Source organism: Salmo salar, chromosome ssa01 (assembly GCF_905237065.1).
Source record: "Salmo salar chromosome ssa01, Ssal_v3.1, whole genome shotgun sequence".
In the NCBI taxonomy this organism is placed as follows: domain Eukaryota; kingdom Metazoa; phylum Chordata; class Actinopteri; order Salmoniformes; family Salmonidae; genus Salmo; species Salmo salar.
In genome coordinates, this window is record NC_059442.1 from 145,178,443 (window position 1) to 145,195,427 (window position 16,985).

A 16,985-nucleotide genomic window follows, 5' to 3' on the forward strand; every position below is an offset into this window, starting at 1 on the left:
AAATAAATAATAAAGGAGGTCAGTGTAAATAGTCCGGGGTAGCTACTTTACTAACTGTTCAGCATCATTATGGCATGGGGGTAGAAGTTGTTCAGGAGCCTTTTGGTCCCAGACTTGGTGCTCCAGTATCACTTGAGTTGCCATACCAAGCTATCATGCAGCTAGTCAAAATGCTCTCAATGGTGCAGTTGTAGAACCTTTTGAGGATCTGCGGGCCCATGCCAAATCTTTTCAGCCTCCTGAGGGAGAAGAGGCGTTTTCCTACCCTCTTCACGACTGTGATATGTTTGGACCATGATAGGTCCTTAGTGACGTGGACACCGAGGAACTTGAAGCTCTTGCTCCACTACAGCCTTGTCGATGTGAATGGGGGGGGGGTGTGTTCGGCCCCCATTCCTACGATAAGCTCCTTTGTCTTGCCCACGTTGAGGGGAGCGGTTGTCCTGGCATCACACTGCCAGGTCTCTGACCTCTTCCCTATAGGCTGTCTCATTGTCGACGGTGATCAGGCCTGTAGATGTTCCTGTTGTGTAGGTGGGAAATGACAGTGTAGTGGGCAATAGAGATTGCGTCATCTGTCGATCTGTTAAAGCGGTATGTGAATTGGAGTTGGTCCAGGGTTTCAGGGATGATGGTGTTTGAGACATGAGCAGCCTTTCAAAGCATTTCATGGCTACAGATGTGACTACAGCGCGGCGGTAGTAATTTATACAGGTTCACTTGGTGTTCTTGGGTACAGGTACTATGGTGGTTTGCTTGAAACTTGTAGGTATTACAGAATAGGTCAGGAAGAGGTTGAAAAATGTCAATGAAGACACTGGTCAGCTGATCAGCACATGCTCTGAGTACCTGTCCTGGTAATCCGTCTGGCCTTGTGAATGTTAGCCTGTTTAACCTCTTACATCTAGATGTGCCGCTAGCGGAACGCCTCGCCAATATCCAATGATAGAGCGTGGCGCGAATTACAAACACCTCAGAAATCCCAATACTTCAATTTTTCAAACATGACTATTTTACACCATTTTAAAGACCAGACTCTCCTTTATCTAACCACATTGTCCGATTTCAAAAAGGCTTTACAACGAACGCATAAAACATTAGATTATGTCAGGAGAGTACCCAGCCAGAAATAATCACACACCCATTTTTCAAGCTAGCATATAATGTCACAAAAACCAAAACCACAGCTAAATGCAGCACTAACCTTTGATCTTCATCAGCTGACACTCCTAGGACATTATGTTATACAATACATGCATGTTTTGTTCAATTAAGTTCATATTTATATCAAAAAACAGCTTTTTACATTAGCATGTGACGTTCAGAACTAGCATACCCACCGAACACTTCCGGTGAATTTACTAAATTACTCACGATAAACGTTCACAAAAAAAACACAATTATTTTAAGAATTATAGATACAGAACTCCTTTATGCAATCGCGGTGTCCGATTTTTAAAATAGCTTTTTGGTGAAAGCACATTTTGCAATATTCTGAGTAGATAGCTCGGCCATCATGGCTAGCTATTTTGACACCCACCAAGTTTGGCCCTCACCAAACTCAGATTTACTATAAGAAAAATTGGATTACCTTTGCTGTTATTCGTCAGAATGCACTCCCAGGACTTCTACTTCAACACCCAATGTTCTTTTGGTTCCAAATAATCCATAGTTATATCCAAATAGCTGCATTTTGTTCTTGCGTTCAAGACACTATCCGAAGGGTGACGCGCCGGCGCGTATCGTGACAAATTTTTTTCAAAATATTCCATTACCGTACTTCGAAGCATGTCAAACGCTGTTTAAAATACATTTTTATGCGATTTTTCTCGTAAAATAGCGAGAATATTCCGACCGGGAGACCTTGTTTTCGTTCAAACACTGAAAATAGAAAATGCAGTCTTCACATGCACGCGCACGCCCGTGTCATTGTTCTCAGAACGACCACTTTCCAAAACCCCTACTGTTTTTCGCCCAGGGACTGCAGAGTCATCATTCCCCATTCTGGCGCCTTCTGAGAGCCTATGGGAGCCTTAGAAAATGTCACTTTACAGCAGAGATCCTCTATTTTCCATAAAGAGGCTATAGAAGGACAAGAAATGGTCAGAGGGCACTTCCTGTATGGAATCTTCTCAGGTTTTGGCCTGCCATATGAGTTCTGTTATACACAGACACCATTCAAACAGTTTTAGAAACTTTAGGGTGTTTTCTATCCAAATAAAATAATTATATGCATATTCTAGTTTCTGGGCAGGAGTAATAACCAGATTAAATCGGGTACGTTTTTTTTATCCGGCCGTGAAAATACTGCCCCCTATCCTAAACAGGTTAAAGGTCATACTCACGTCGGCCACGGAGAGCGTGATCATACAGTCGTCCAGAACAGCTGGTGCACTCACGCATGGTTCAATGTTAAAGGCATTAAAAACATTTGCTAGGCTCTCGTCACTGGGCAGCTCATGGCCGGGTTTCCCTTTTTAATCTGTGATAGTTTGCGAGCCTTGCCACATCCGATGAGCATCAGAGCCGGTGTAGTAGGATTCGGTTTTAGTCATGTGTTGACACTTTGCCTGTTTGATGATTTCTTATATGCGTCTGAATTAGTGTCCCTCTTGCTCACTTTGAGGGAGAAGTTGTTGTCCTGGCATCACACTGCCAGGTCTCAGACCTCCCTGTAGGCTGTCTCAAGCGGCAGCTCTAGCTTTTAGTTCAATGTGGATGCTGCCTGTAATCCATGGCTTCAATTTGGGATATGTACGTACGGTTACTGTGGGACGATGTCGTCGATGCACTTATAAATGAAGCCGGTGACTGATGTGGTAAACTCCTCAATGCCATCGGTTGAATCCTGGAACATATTCCAGTTTGTGCAAAACAGTCCTGTAGCGTAGCATCTGCTTTATCTGACCACTTCCGTATCGAACACGTCATTACATTTACATTTTAGTCATTTAGCAGACGCTCTTATCCAGAGCGACTTACAGTAGTGAATGCATACATTTCATAATTTTTTTCTCCGTACTGGTCCCCCGTGGGAATCGAACCCACAACCCTGGCGTTGCAAACACCATGCTTTACCAACTGAGCCACAAGGGACCACGGGTCATTCCTACTTCCTGTTTTTTTTTATTTTTGTAAGCAGGAATTGGAAGGCTAGAGTTATGGTTTAATTTGCCAAATGGAGGGTGAGCTTTGTATACGTCTCTAGGTGACATGCTGGTAGAAATTAGGTTAAACAGATTTCAGTTTTCCTACATTAAAATCACTGGCCACTAGGAGCGCAGCCTCTGGATAAGCATTTTCTTGTTTGCTTATGGCTCCTATACAGCTCGTTGAGTGCGGTCTTAGAGCCAGCATCAGTTTTCAGTTTGTGGTGGTAAATGGACAGTTGTGAAAAATACAAAAATGTTGTATTGGTTTGTATGGTATGTTTTACAGCTTATGAGGTCGACCGATTATGATTTTTCAACACCGATACCGATTTATTGGATGACCAAAAAGCCGATACCGATTAATCGGCCAAATTATTTTTTTATTATTTAATATTTGTAATAATGACAATTACAACAATACTGAATGAACACTTATTTTAACTTAATATAATACATCAATAAAATCAATTTAGCCTCAAATAAATAATGAAACATGTTCAATTTGGTTTAAATAATGCAAAAACAGTGTTGGAGAAGAAAGTAAAAGTGCAATATGTGCCCTGTAAAAAAGCTAACGTTTAAGTTCCTTGCTCAGAACATGAGAACATATGAAAACTGGTGGTTCCTTTTAACATGAGTCTTCAATATTCCCAGGTAAGAAGTTTTAGGTTGTAGTTATTATAGGACTATTTCTCTCTCTACCATTTGTATTTCATATACCTTTGACTATTGGATGTTCTTATAGGCACTTTAGTATTGCCAGTGTAACAGTATAGCTTCCGTCCCTCTCCTCGCCCCTACCTGGGCTCGAACCAGGAACACATCAACAACAGCCACCCTCGAAGCAGCCTTACCCATGTAGAGCAAGGGGAATAACCACTTCCGAGTCTCACAGCGAGTGACGTTTGAAACGCTATTAGGGCGCACCCCGCTAACTAGCTAGCCATTTCATATCGGTTACACTAGCCTAATCTCGGGGGTTGAAGTCATAAACAGCGCAATGCTTGAAGAATCGCTAAGAGCTGCTGGCAAACGCACGAAGGTGCTGTTTGAATGAATGTTTACGAGCCTGCTGCTGCCTACCATCGCTCAGTCAGACTGCTCTATCAAATCAGACTTAATTATAACATAACACACAGAAATACGAGCCTTTGGTCATTAATATGGTCGAATCCGGAAACGATCATTTTGAAAACTAAACGTTTATTATTTCAGTGAAATACGGAACCGTTCCATATTTTATCTAACGGGTGGCATCCCTAAGTCTAAATATTCCTGTTACATTGCACAACCTTCAATGGTATGTCATAATTATGTACAATTCTGGCAAATTAATTACGGCCTTTGTTAGGAATAAATGGACATCACACAGTTCGCAATGAGCCAGGCGGCCCAAACTGCTGTATATACCGTGACTGCTTGCACGGAACGCAAGAGAAGTGACACGTCACTTCCCTAGTTATAAGAAATTCATGTTAGCAGGCAATATTAACTAAATATGCAGGTTTAAAAATATATACTTGTGTATTAATTTTAAAGAAAGGCATTGATGTTTATGGTTAGGTACATTGGTGCAACGACAGTGCTTTTTTTCACAAATGCGCTTGTTAAATCATACCCGTTTGTCGAAGTAGGCTGTGATTCGATGAGAAATTAACAGGCACCGCATCGATTATATGCAACGCAGGACACGTTAGATAACTACACATGATTGATGATATTACTAGTTTAACTAGTGATCATGTTAAGATTGATAGTTTTTATAAGATAAGTTTAATGCTAGCTAGTAACTTACCTTGGCTTCTTGCTGCCCTCGCATAACAGGTAGTCAGTCAGCCTGCCACGCAGGCTCCTCGTGGAGTGCAATGTAAGGCAGGTGGTTAGAGCGTTGGACTAGTAACCGGAAGGTTGCAAAAACGAATCCCCGAGGTGACAAGGTAAAAATCTGTTGTTCTACCCCCGAACAAGGCAGTTAACCCCCGTTCCTAGGCTGTCATTGAAAATAAGAATGTGTTTTTAATCTGACTTGCCTAGTTAAATAAAGGTGTATTAAAAAAAACATTGTTGATTTGTTATAAAACTTGAAATCGGTCCTAATTAATCGGCCGTTCCGATTAATCGGCCGACCTCTATTATGAGCTATTCTAACTGAAGTGAGCAGGACCTTGAGACTTCCTTAATATTAGAGATCGCGCACCAGCTGTTGAGTCTCACCCAGTTCTGAATGTCCCATTGATAGGATAGTCTTGATCAGAGCTCGTCCAGTTTTTTTCTCCAGCGACTGTATATTCACCAATAAAGGGTAGAGACGATTTTATTCTCACCGCCGTTGTCTAATGAAGGTGCCTCTATATCACGGTCTTAACCTTCTATGAGTGTCTGGAATTTGGGTCGGGTACGGGATAATCAATGTCTTTCGCCTCCAACTCATTGAAGTAAAGTCCTCGTCCAATTCAAGGTTGGTGATTGCTGTTCTGATGTCCAAAAGCTCTTGTCAATCATAGGAAATGATGGTGGAAACATTATTTACAAAAGAAAGTTACGATTGGCTGCCAAAAATACAATTGGTCTGGAGCCTGTAAAATGTCCGCTTTCCGAATCAGCGGCATACAGTGTTAGGGTGATTTAGGGGATCTAGAGAACTGGTGGTTGTGTAAAGCCTGTCGCATGCTTCCCAGTCGAAACAATTTGTGCAAATTGTGATGTTTTTGTCCATTTTGGTGTTCGGCAGATTTTTTTGGGGCTGTGGTTGGTCAACTCCTGATAGCAGTGTGTTGTGGAAATTCAGCACTGAGAGAGACTTGGTCATTTCTTCAAACAATCATCTTCATTTAATATCGATTCATTATTGCAATAATGAAACCTTCACCTCAACAGCCTTGACTGTTAGGCTGAGAGCCTCCCAAACAACGAGAAACAGACATCTTATATCGGACACTAAGAATGCTTAGTTCCAACTCTCTCAGGCAGCTCAAAGAGCATCATAAGCCACTTTGGGTTCATCATGTCGTTAACAACACATGGTGTTATAACCCCCCAACCCTGGCTTAATTTCCCTGATGCCAGGATGTCTAGGAACCCTTTGTCCAGTCCATCTCTATCCCAGTTACAACCACCCCACAACCTGTCCATGGAATACATCTCCCTCAGTGCACCACTGATCATAGAATGGTATGTGGCTGTAAAGTTGTCACCCTCTAGTAAAACCCATTTCCTCGACGCCCAGACTAGCTGCAGGAAGCTAGACTGGACACCATAAAAACTCAGCGTTAGCAGACCAGTCTTACTTTTAGTTAAATATATAATCGTTCACTATTAATATAAAATAAATCAGGTAAGTATGTCATTTTTCTATCACAAGTGGCTACTGGACGGGATTCTTTAATGAAATGTAATACAATGAGAGATGACTAGTATTCATGCAATTTTTTTCACTTGAGAAATACTGCACCAAACATCTTAGTTAATGTAAAATTGCTTAACTTGGACCTCCTCAGAAAAAACATGAATTTGATTTCTTAATGTATCTTAGATGAATTTGAATTATTTTGAGGAAGTGTACAGTATCCTGGATATGTTTCTATGGTGTTTTAAGAGGGACAACAGTAATATTGCAGCTTTTTCCTCTTTTTTTTTTTTAAGCGAAGGCGTTTTAGGGAAGTGTGTGAGGCACAGACGACTGAATGAACCTAGTATGCGAGTGCCTTGCATCCATAAGGAAACAGATTTGTGTGTGTGTGACCTGACACATTTTCTACCCGTTTGTGTTGTAGATGTTCGTTATTGACCAGGTGGCGGGCGATAGCTGCTCCCTGAAGGAGTTCACGATCACTGGCTCCACATACGCCCCTGAGGGACAAGTGTGAGTAGTGACACATACAGAACGAACACACGCGTGCGCACACAATGAAACACACACACGTGTAGTCTTGTTATCAATACACCACAACATACCTGAGCTCACTGTTCACTCTTTTTCATGGCTGTTGTCTTTTATTCCAGGTACCATGATGGTAAACCAGTGAAGTCCTCCCAGTATGATGGCTTAGTTGAGATGGCCTCCATCTGTGCCTTATGTAACGACTCCTCCCTGGATTACAATGAGGTTTATGTCCTTTATAACCTTCACTGTTATGTTCCTGCTGGTTGAAAAGGCCTGTCACATAAGCCTTTATCCGTGGTTCATTTATGGTTTTGAATATCAGAAGTCTTCTCCATTATGTTGTGGATATACAAGTTAACTGTTTTTTAGTTGTTCATTGCTACTATCTGGTGTGTGTTTTCTCCTCAGATCAAAGGTGTGTATGAGAAGGTTGGCGAGGCTACAGAGACTGCCCTCACTTGCCTGGTGGAGAAGATGAATGTGTTTGACACCGACGTCAAGGGCCTGTCCAAGATCGAGAGAGCCAATGCCTGCAACTCTGTAAGCCACCGTCAGCTCTCTCTTAATCCCAACATGATTCTCCTGTGAAAGTATTATAAAACTGTGTGTTGGTCCCAAATGTCAACCTATTACCTTTATAGTGCACTACTTTTGACCTGAGCTCTATGGGCCCTGGTGGTCAAAGTAATGCACTATAAAGGGAATAAGGTGCCATTTAGGACTTATGCCTGAGTGTGGTCCAATTCCATCAGACATCCCCAGGTTGTTGTTCCACTCCTTGTTAAAGATGTGTTGGTGTGTGTTTCTTCACTGTGTGGTACAGGTCATCAAGCAGCTGATGAAGAAGGAGTTCACCCTGGAGTTCTCCAGAGACAGGAAGTCGATGTCTGTGTACTGCACACCCAACAAGGCCCACTCCTCCATTGGCAAGATGTTTGTTAAGGTAATTATTAGCATCCATCTACAGTATTTCTCGGATTGTAGACCATATGGACACAGGAGAAATTCCTTATATAGTGCCTACTTTTGACTAGGGCCCAGTAGGTCACTATATAAGGAATAGGGTGTCATTTTGGACACAGTTCTAGATGCCGCTTCATAGTAACTATGATAAATGATAGGATTTTGATACATGTGTTTGTGTACTTTAACCGCTCTAGGGTATGTGGGACGCTACCATCCCACCTGGCCAACATTCAGTGAAATTGCAGAGCGCCAAATTCATTTACTATAAATATTTAACTTTCATGAAATCACAAGTGTAATAGATCAAAATAAAGCTTAACTTGTTGTTAATGCAGCCGCCGTGTCAGATTTCAAAAAGGCTTTACGGCGAAAGCAAACCATGTGATTATCTGAGGACAGCGCTCAGCACACAAAACATTACATTACTACCAGCCAAGTAGATTAGTCACGAAAGTCAGAAATAGCAATAAAATGAATTACTTACCTTTGATCTTCGTATGGTTGCACTCACAAGGCTCCCAGTTACACAATTGTTCGTTTTGTTTGATAAAGTCCCTCTTTATATCCAAAAACCTCAATTTTGTTGGTGTGTTTTGTTCAGTAATCCAATGGCTCAAATGCGGTCACAACAGGCAGACAAATTCCAAATAGTACCGGAAAAGTTTATAGAAACATGTCAAACGATGTTTAATCAATCCTCAGGTTGTTTTTAGCCTAAATAATCGATAATATTTCAACCGAACAATAGCGTCGTCAATATAAAAATAAAAAAAAGAGAAAGGCGCGCTCTCGGTCGCTCACAGCAAACAGCTCTGGGGACATCCCACTATCCACTCACTCAGTTGTCATTCTCCCTCATTTTTCAGAATAAAAGCCTGAAACAATGTCTAAAGACTGTTCACAACTAGTGGAAGCCATAGGGAATGGAATCTAGGTCCTATCCCTTTAAATGGTGCATAGGCTTTCATTGGAAAAACAGCCATTTCAAAGTAATGGCACTCCCTGGATGGATTTTCCTCAGCTTTTCACCTGTCATTTCAGTTCTGTTATACACACAGACATTATTTTAACAGTTTTAGAAACTTTGGAGTGTTTTCTATCCAAATCTACTAATTATATGCATATCCTAGCTTCTGGGCCTGAGTAGCAGGCAGTTTACTTTGGGCACGCTTTTCATCCGGAGGTGAAAATAGTGCCCCCCTGCCATAGTGAGATTAAGAACCGGTGTCATTTTGTAGTTGTAATGTAGAGTGTGTAGGAAATGAGCAGAGGATAATGCTTTATTTCCTCTGGTTTGAGTTCCTGTCTCTGTCCCTCACTCTCCAGGGAGCCCCAGAAGGAGTGCTGGACAGGTGCACTCACATCCGTGTGGGCGGGAACAAGGTGCCCCTGACCCCGGGTATCAAGGACAAGGTATTGTCAGTGATCAGGGAGTACGGGACGGGCGTGACACACTGCGCTGCCTGGCCCTGGCCACAAAGGACAACCCCATTGCCAAAGAGGACATGGTGTTGGAAGACTCAAACCGCTTCATTGAATACGAGGTGAGGAAGTGGGGGTCATAATGCAGTGACAGTGACAGAAATAGCAGAGCATTTATTCAGAGAACTTACTTGGGCTTACTGTATAGAAGTAACATGAGGCTGCAAAAATAAATGTATATTGCAAAAACAAAAGATTTCGATCATACGGATGAGGCCTTGTGAGTGAGCCAAATCCAGGACTCTGGTCTGACTGTCTCTCTCCCCAGACGGACCTGACGTTCGTGGGCTGCGTGGGCATGCTGGACCCTCCCAGGGCGGAGGTGGCCGCCTCCATCAAGCTGTGCCGCCTGGCCGGCATCCGCGTCATCATGATCACCGGCGACAACAAAGGCACAGCCATTGCCATCTGCCGCCGCGCCGGCATCTTCAGTGACAAAGACGATGTCTCCTCCATGGCCTTCACCGGCCGCGAGTTTGACGACTTGTCGCCGGCTGCCCAGCGAGACGCGGTGGTCAATGCACGCTGCTTTGCCCGCGTGGAGCCATCCCACAAGTCCAAGATTGTGGAGTTTCTGCAGTCCATGGACGAGATCACGGCCATGGTGAGTGAGACGAGGTCCTCCTGAGACCTGCCTCATCAGTTTCTGTGCAGCGTTGAACTGAAACTACACTTTGTGGTTTGGTTTTCATGATGAGCCCTCAGCATGTCATGTAACCTCTAATCCATATGTGATTAGTCTAAAGCTATCCTGTAGAAAAGTAGATGGCTAACCACGCCCTGTCCTTTCCCCATGACCAGACTGGTGATGGCGTGAACGACGCCCCTGCTCTGAAGAAGGCAGAGATTGGCATCGCCATGGGTTCAGGCACGGCTGTAGCTAAGTCGGCCTCTGAGATGGTCCTGGCTGATGACAACTTCTCTACCATCGTGGCGGCTGTGGAGGAGGGCAGGGCCATCTACAACAACATGAAGCAGTTCATCCGTTATCTCATCTCCTCCAACGTGGGAGAGGTCGTCTGGTAAGGATCACGGCTTTGTCCCAAATGGCTCCAGTTAAAGTTCACTACTTTTGACCCGATAGGGCGTTGGTCAATAGTTGTGCACTATATAGGGACTGGGCGTCATTTATCACAACCCCACATCGCTCAGTAAGAAAATCAAAAGGTTGTCAGTGCCAGGGTTAACAAGCCTTCATCCTCACGTAAATAATGTTATTCTACCATTCCTACAGCATCTTCCTGACGGCTGCTCTAGGCTTCCCTGAGGCTCTGATCCCTGTCCAGCTGCTGTGGGTTAACCTGGTGACTGACGGCCTCCCTGCCACTGCACTGGGCTTCAACCCCCCTGACCTGGACATCATGAACAAGGTCCCCCGCAACGCCCGCGAGCCCCTCATCTCTGGATGGCTCTTCTTCAGATACCTCGCCATCGGATGTGAGTTCACTTGCCTTCTGTGGAGAAAAAAACTTCACAAAAGTGAAATATGGCTTAAAACTATGGCTTAGTTGAACAAGTGTTTAGGCTGTTGTGTGTATCCAGATAGCCATGTGTGACTCCTGTGCTCTGCCTCTTCAGGCTATGTAGGTGCGGCTACAGTCGGTGCTGCTACCTGGTGGTTCGTCGCTGCTGAGGACGGACCCAGGATCACCTTTTACCAACTGGTAGGAGAACAATGCCAATACAACGCACACGCACTCAAACGCAGGCGCACTCACGCATAGACTTACTGAGCGGCTTTTCTCCTCTGCCCACAGAGCCACTTCCTGCAGTGTGGTCCTGACAACCCAGAGTTTGAGGGTTTGGAGTGTGAGCTGTTTGAATCCCCCTACCCCATGACCATGGCCCTGTCTGTGCTTGTCACCATTGAGATGTGCAACGCCCTCAACAGGTCAGACTATGCCACTACATCTTTCACGTTGCCTCTCTCTTTTTGAACTTCTCCACTGTTGCTTTAGGCTTGACACTAGTAGCATAATGTTGTGAGATTAATCTGGTACACATGGTCAAATGATGGGCAAATGGCTCCCAAATGGGTTTTTAATCAGTGACTTAGCCCAGTTGTTCTCTCTGTTTCCCTCAGTGTGTCAGAGAACCAGTCCCTGCTGCGTATGCCCCCCTGGGAGAACGTGTGGCTGCTGGGAGCCATCTGCCTCTCCATGTCCCTGCATTTCCTTATCCTCTACGTGGAGCCCCTGCCGGTGAGACTACCTGCAATAATAATAAACCTGAGGCTACCAGAAATGATTTCTAGAACAATTACATGCTAGTGTAACGGGTGGGATAGGTGGAGAAACTGAAAAAGCAGGAGAGGTTATCCTCCTCACCCATGTTGCTACTTTCTCTACAGATCATCTTCCAGATCACCCCTCTGAACCTGACCCAGTGGCTGATGGTGCTGAAGCTCTCCCTGCCCGTCCTCCTGCTGGACGAGGTCCTAAAGTTAGCAGCCAGGAACTACATGGAGAACTACCCTGGTAAAGAGCTGGAGAAGCCCAGCAGCAAAGGCTGCTCTCTGTCTGCATGCATGGAAGGCATCTCCTGGCCCTTTGTGGCCCTCACCCTCCCCCTGGTGCTGTGGATTTACAGCACCGACACTAACATGGCAGACATGTTCTGGTCCTGACTGACTTGAGCACAACCCCCCCCATCTCTCTCCTCCTGTGTGTGCATAGTTAGTGTGTGTGTTTGTGTAGACTTGGAGTGTGCCTGCCGAGCGTGCATGAGAAGGACCTAGTTTAACACAAACTTAAAAAATTATATTGAAAAGTCTTTTTGAAATTGTGAGTGGGTGAGGCTTTTGTGTGAGTGTCAGTTTGACCGTCACTCCTGTAGCTGTGGACTTTTTGCTGGTTCAAACAGAAAATAATGTATGTTTTTGTTGTCTATTTCCTTTTTAAATTTGAATTTTTTTAATGATATTTTTGCGCTGCCCTTTTCATATTAGTATACAAATTAGATATTTAAAAGCAGTCCATTGACCTGTACAGAGATTGTAACACTATTTTATGCAACTTTTCTTTGTTCATCACTTTGTAAATTGTTGGAACGGATTGCAGGAGGAGTGGCTAAGAGAACGGGTAGGGTTACCTTTTTAATGTTTACTGTTGTCTTCAGTATAAACTTAGAACTCTTTCAGAGCCAATGGACAAGCACTAGATGGCAGGAGGTGGGTAAGATAAGGGTTTGTGGAGGGATTGTGTATGCATAGCTGAAAACGAAACAGAAGTATTCTGAAAATGGAAGCTGCATGTTCTTTAACCTAGCATGAACTGTACTGGGTTTTTCATTTATGATTTAGTCATTTCCCCACATCAATGTAAAAATGACATTTATGGATTTAAAAAAAAAAAACTTTTTGATTTGAAAAGCCAGTTTTTCTGCTGTAGGCAGAGCACAGCTACCTCAATACAATCCATTTTGCTCATTTCTAGATTCTTTCCCCTACATGGCTTTAGTCTTTATTTAACATTTAGTCCATATAGTTATGACACTTGATGTGTGCCCCTATTTCCTTGTGCAGAAAACAAAAATCTAATTGGCCTTCCCTCGGTCATTTTTTTAAGGGTATTTTGTCTTTGTATTTTTTTTTTTTTACTTGACTTTTATTACATTTATTGTTGTTTTGTTGGCAGGATTGGGTTTAGGATGTAAATGTTGCCGTCTTTGTGGGTCATGATTTTGATTCAAAGGAGAGAAAAGGCTACATCATTTTTTACTTAAAAATACAGGTTTTCCAATTGACTACTCCAACCATGAACTTGCGACACAAAAGTCCCCCAAGGTTTTATTTTTATATTTCAAGAAAAATACACTCATGAACCCTTTGAATCAAAGTGTTTTTGTCTTTCTTTACCAGGATTGAGCGAACATGGTGTCCAGATCATTTCTATACAGTGTGGTTTTTGTATGGGCACATACTTGAATATAGATAATGTAGAGTGTCTTTGAATGCTTCATCCTAATTGGGTGCAACGTGTCTGGCAGGGTGTGTTTATACAGAACTCTGATCTAGTGTCTGTGAAAGGTGCTGTATACCTTTTTAGAATAGTAGTCCCAAGGAGTCCATACCATCACACTAGTATTATTGTCTACTTAATAGGTCTGTTTTTCAGCAATCCAACATGGAAACATACCTCTGTGAAGCATGTCTTTTGGTAGATGCCTTGGTTTGATTTCACTGTGTCTGTGTTCTTTAACAACTGTGTGCTTTCTCCTTCAATGCCTTCCACTGGCTTCCCTTTTCACTAGTGAGTATTCCCTTTCACCACCACACTCCTTAACACACATCACTTCACATCAAAAATGTATAATGGAGAGATGACCCATAGCTATAACATTTTGATCAACTACAGACATCAGCATATTTTTGCATTACATGATTGCCTTTGACCAGCTGAGACCATTAGATCAATACATTTCTGCTGTTCTTGTCAGTTTGGGCTAGTTGTCCATCTGGTGCTCAGGCAGCTTTCTGCTGTTGCTGCAACTTGATGACGGCCATGGCTGCTGTGCAAAAGATTTAATTCACTTGTCTCTGACAGGCTATATCGATTCAGGATAGGCTTTTGACTGATGAGAGGCTTTTTTTTAAATGTATTCAGTGCACACTAAAACAAGGACTCTGTAAAATGTTTTGACAGGCAGCCAATTCTGATCTCTTTTCCACTTATTGGTCTTTTGACCAATCATATCAGATCTTTTCACATCAGATCTTTTTCAGAGCGAAAAAATATCAGAATGGGGCTGCCTGTCTGAACGCAGCCATAGAAGTCCGAGTTAGTTGGCTATGTTGTGGTTGATATTGGATTGATATTTCAAGCCATGTCTACGTTATATTCCTGTTTTTCTTTGTCACCATTCTTCTAATGCACTTTATCTGAGTGTCTATTTTCTCACACACCTACACTTGCAGCTTAAGCTCCCACACAATCTCAGATATCAGTGTGGGTGTCAAATCTAGTGTTTTGCTTGCATGTAAATATACTGGATGTAGTCTGTTGGCAATGCAGTAAAAATATATTTTAGACATGTTTTTCTGTTCTGATATTTTGTACTCATCATATTTTCCCTTTCTCTACAGGTGATGACTAAAACCTGCCATTCCATGTAGTCTGATATGATAGTCTCTACAGCTAACTGTCCTGTTCAGCATGTGTGTTCTGGGCAGCATTACACCTCGGATGTCTTGACCCGTACTGTATATTAGTGGAGGCTATAGGAGGACGGGCCCATTGTAATGGCTGAAATGGAATGGTATCAAACATGGAAACTACATGTTTGACTGTTCCATGAATTCCATTCCAGCCATTACAATGGGCCCGTCCTCCTATAGCTCTTCCCACCAGCCTCCTCTGTATATGTGACCTTTGCAGACATGGGTACAATGCATTTACAGTATATTCAAATGTTATGGGAAAAAATGACCAAATAGTAAGTGGCATGAGATGGTGTGGGATTGGTGGGTGGGGGTTTAACTGACTTCTTATATCGTGGTTAGACTTGGGAGAGATGGTGCCGTTTTGGATTCTTATATGCAGGGGAAGCCTTCCATGTCCCTGACATTCCTCCCCTGCGTCTTCCTACCTTCAGTATTTCATACCAGGTTGACTATAGTTTTATATCCATGTACAATACACAGTAGTGCATGCCCTCCAGCTGTGAGTAGCCATGCAATTTATCTATATTTCTATAGTAAAATATTGTACAAAACTGCTTGACACAATAGATTTTACAGATAAATACTACAGTATCACTAATACTATTAAGTGTTTATCACTGATCAGAAATATTTCCTATTGTTTGGGAATTTGCACAGTACTGGGCCAGAAGACGGAGTCTGAACTTTAACAATATTACCACTAAACTACTATTAGTTGTGAGAAACTAGGACAGAAGACTGGCTTTGATTTATTAGTGACTTGCAATATAGCTGTGTTCTATACCTGTTGAATAAAATTGTCCCATGTCTTATCATGCAATATCATGTAACTTATTGAAGCTGCAGTTAAACTGATGTGTTAACGGGAACATCTGTACATTTGATTGATCATTACCTGTGCTCAATGATTGTAACATGCATCACTGAGATTGGTTTCAGTTTAATAAACTATTGAAACTTTATTTGGGTCTGTATCATTGTCTTGTAGTCAGAGTGCCAGTCTTTGTGCTCATACCAACTCATTGTTTGCCATAAGTGTTAGGCTTGGCAAGTGTGCAAATACACTAAACAAAAATATAAATGCAACAATTTCAAAGATTTTACTGATTTACAGTTCATATAAGGAAATGTCAATTGAAAAAAATCCATTAGGCCCTAATCTATGGATTTCACACAGATATGCATCTGTGGTCACATACCTTAAAAAAATAATAATAATAGGGGTGTAGGTGTGATGCATGCAGCACATCTTTGCATAGAGTTGATTGTGGCCTGTAGAATGTTGTCCTACTCCTCTTCAATGGCTGTGTGAAGTTTCTGGATATTGGTGGGAACTGGAACACGCTGTTGATCCAGAGGATCACAAAAGTGCTCAATGGGTGACATGTCTGGTGAGTATGCAGTCCATGGAAGAACTGGGACATTTTCAGCTTCCAGAAATTGTGTACAGATCCTTGCAACTTGGGGCAGTGTATTATCATGCTGAAACATGAGGGGATGGCGCAGGATGAATGGCACGACAATGGACCTCAGGATCTCATCATGGTATCTCTGCATTCAAATTGGCATCGGTAAAATGCAATTGTGTTGTCCGTAACTTATGCCTGCCCATACCATAAACCAACCGCCACCAACACAACGCCATACACATTTTCTACCATCTGCCCGGTACAATTGAAACCGGGATTCATCTGTGAAGAGCACACTTCTCCAGTGGCCATCGAAGGTGAGCATTTGCCCACTGAAGTCTGTTACGACGCCTAACTACAGTCAGGTCATGACCCTTGTGAGGATGACAAGCATGCATATCAATCAAATCAAATGTTTTTATGAAGCCCTTTTTACATCAGCAGCCTAAAACCACAAACATTAAGAAATGCAGATGTAGAAGCACAGTGGCTAGGAAAAACTCCCTAGAAAGGCAGGAACCTAGGAAGACACCTAGAGAGGAACCAGGCTCTGAGGGGTGGCCTGCCCTCTTCTGGCTGTGCAGGGTGGAGATTCTAAGAGTACATGGCCATTAAGGCCACATCATTCTTCAAGATGTTCAAGCGTTCGTAGATGACCAGCAGTGTCAAATAATAATCACAGTGCTTGTAGAGTGTGCAACAGGTCAGCACCTCAGGAGTAAATGTCAGTTGGCTTTCAGAGGTCGAGATAGCAGGTGTGGTAGAGAGCGAGAGAGAGGATCGAAAACAAGAGGTCTGGGACAAGGTACAGTAGCACATCCGGTAATCAGGTCAGGGTTCAATAGCCACAGGCAAAACAGCAGAAACTGGATCAGCAGCACAACCAGGTGGACTGGGGACAGACAGGAGTCTTCAGGCCAGGTAGTCCTGAG

The 16,985-nt window shown here is 42.9% G+C and overlaps 1 pseudogene; it reads left to right on the forward strand.

The window, feature by feature from the left end:
• Positions 1–15,606, forward strand: part of LOC123725547 (sarcoplasmic/endoplasmic reticulum calcium ATPase 2-like) — a 67,111-nt pseudogene extending 51,505 nt beyond the window's left edge.
• The last annotated feature ends 1,379 nt before the right edge of the window (positions 15,607–16,985 follow it).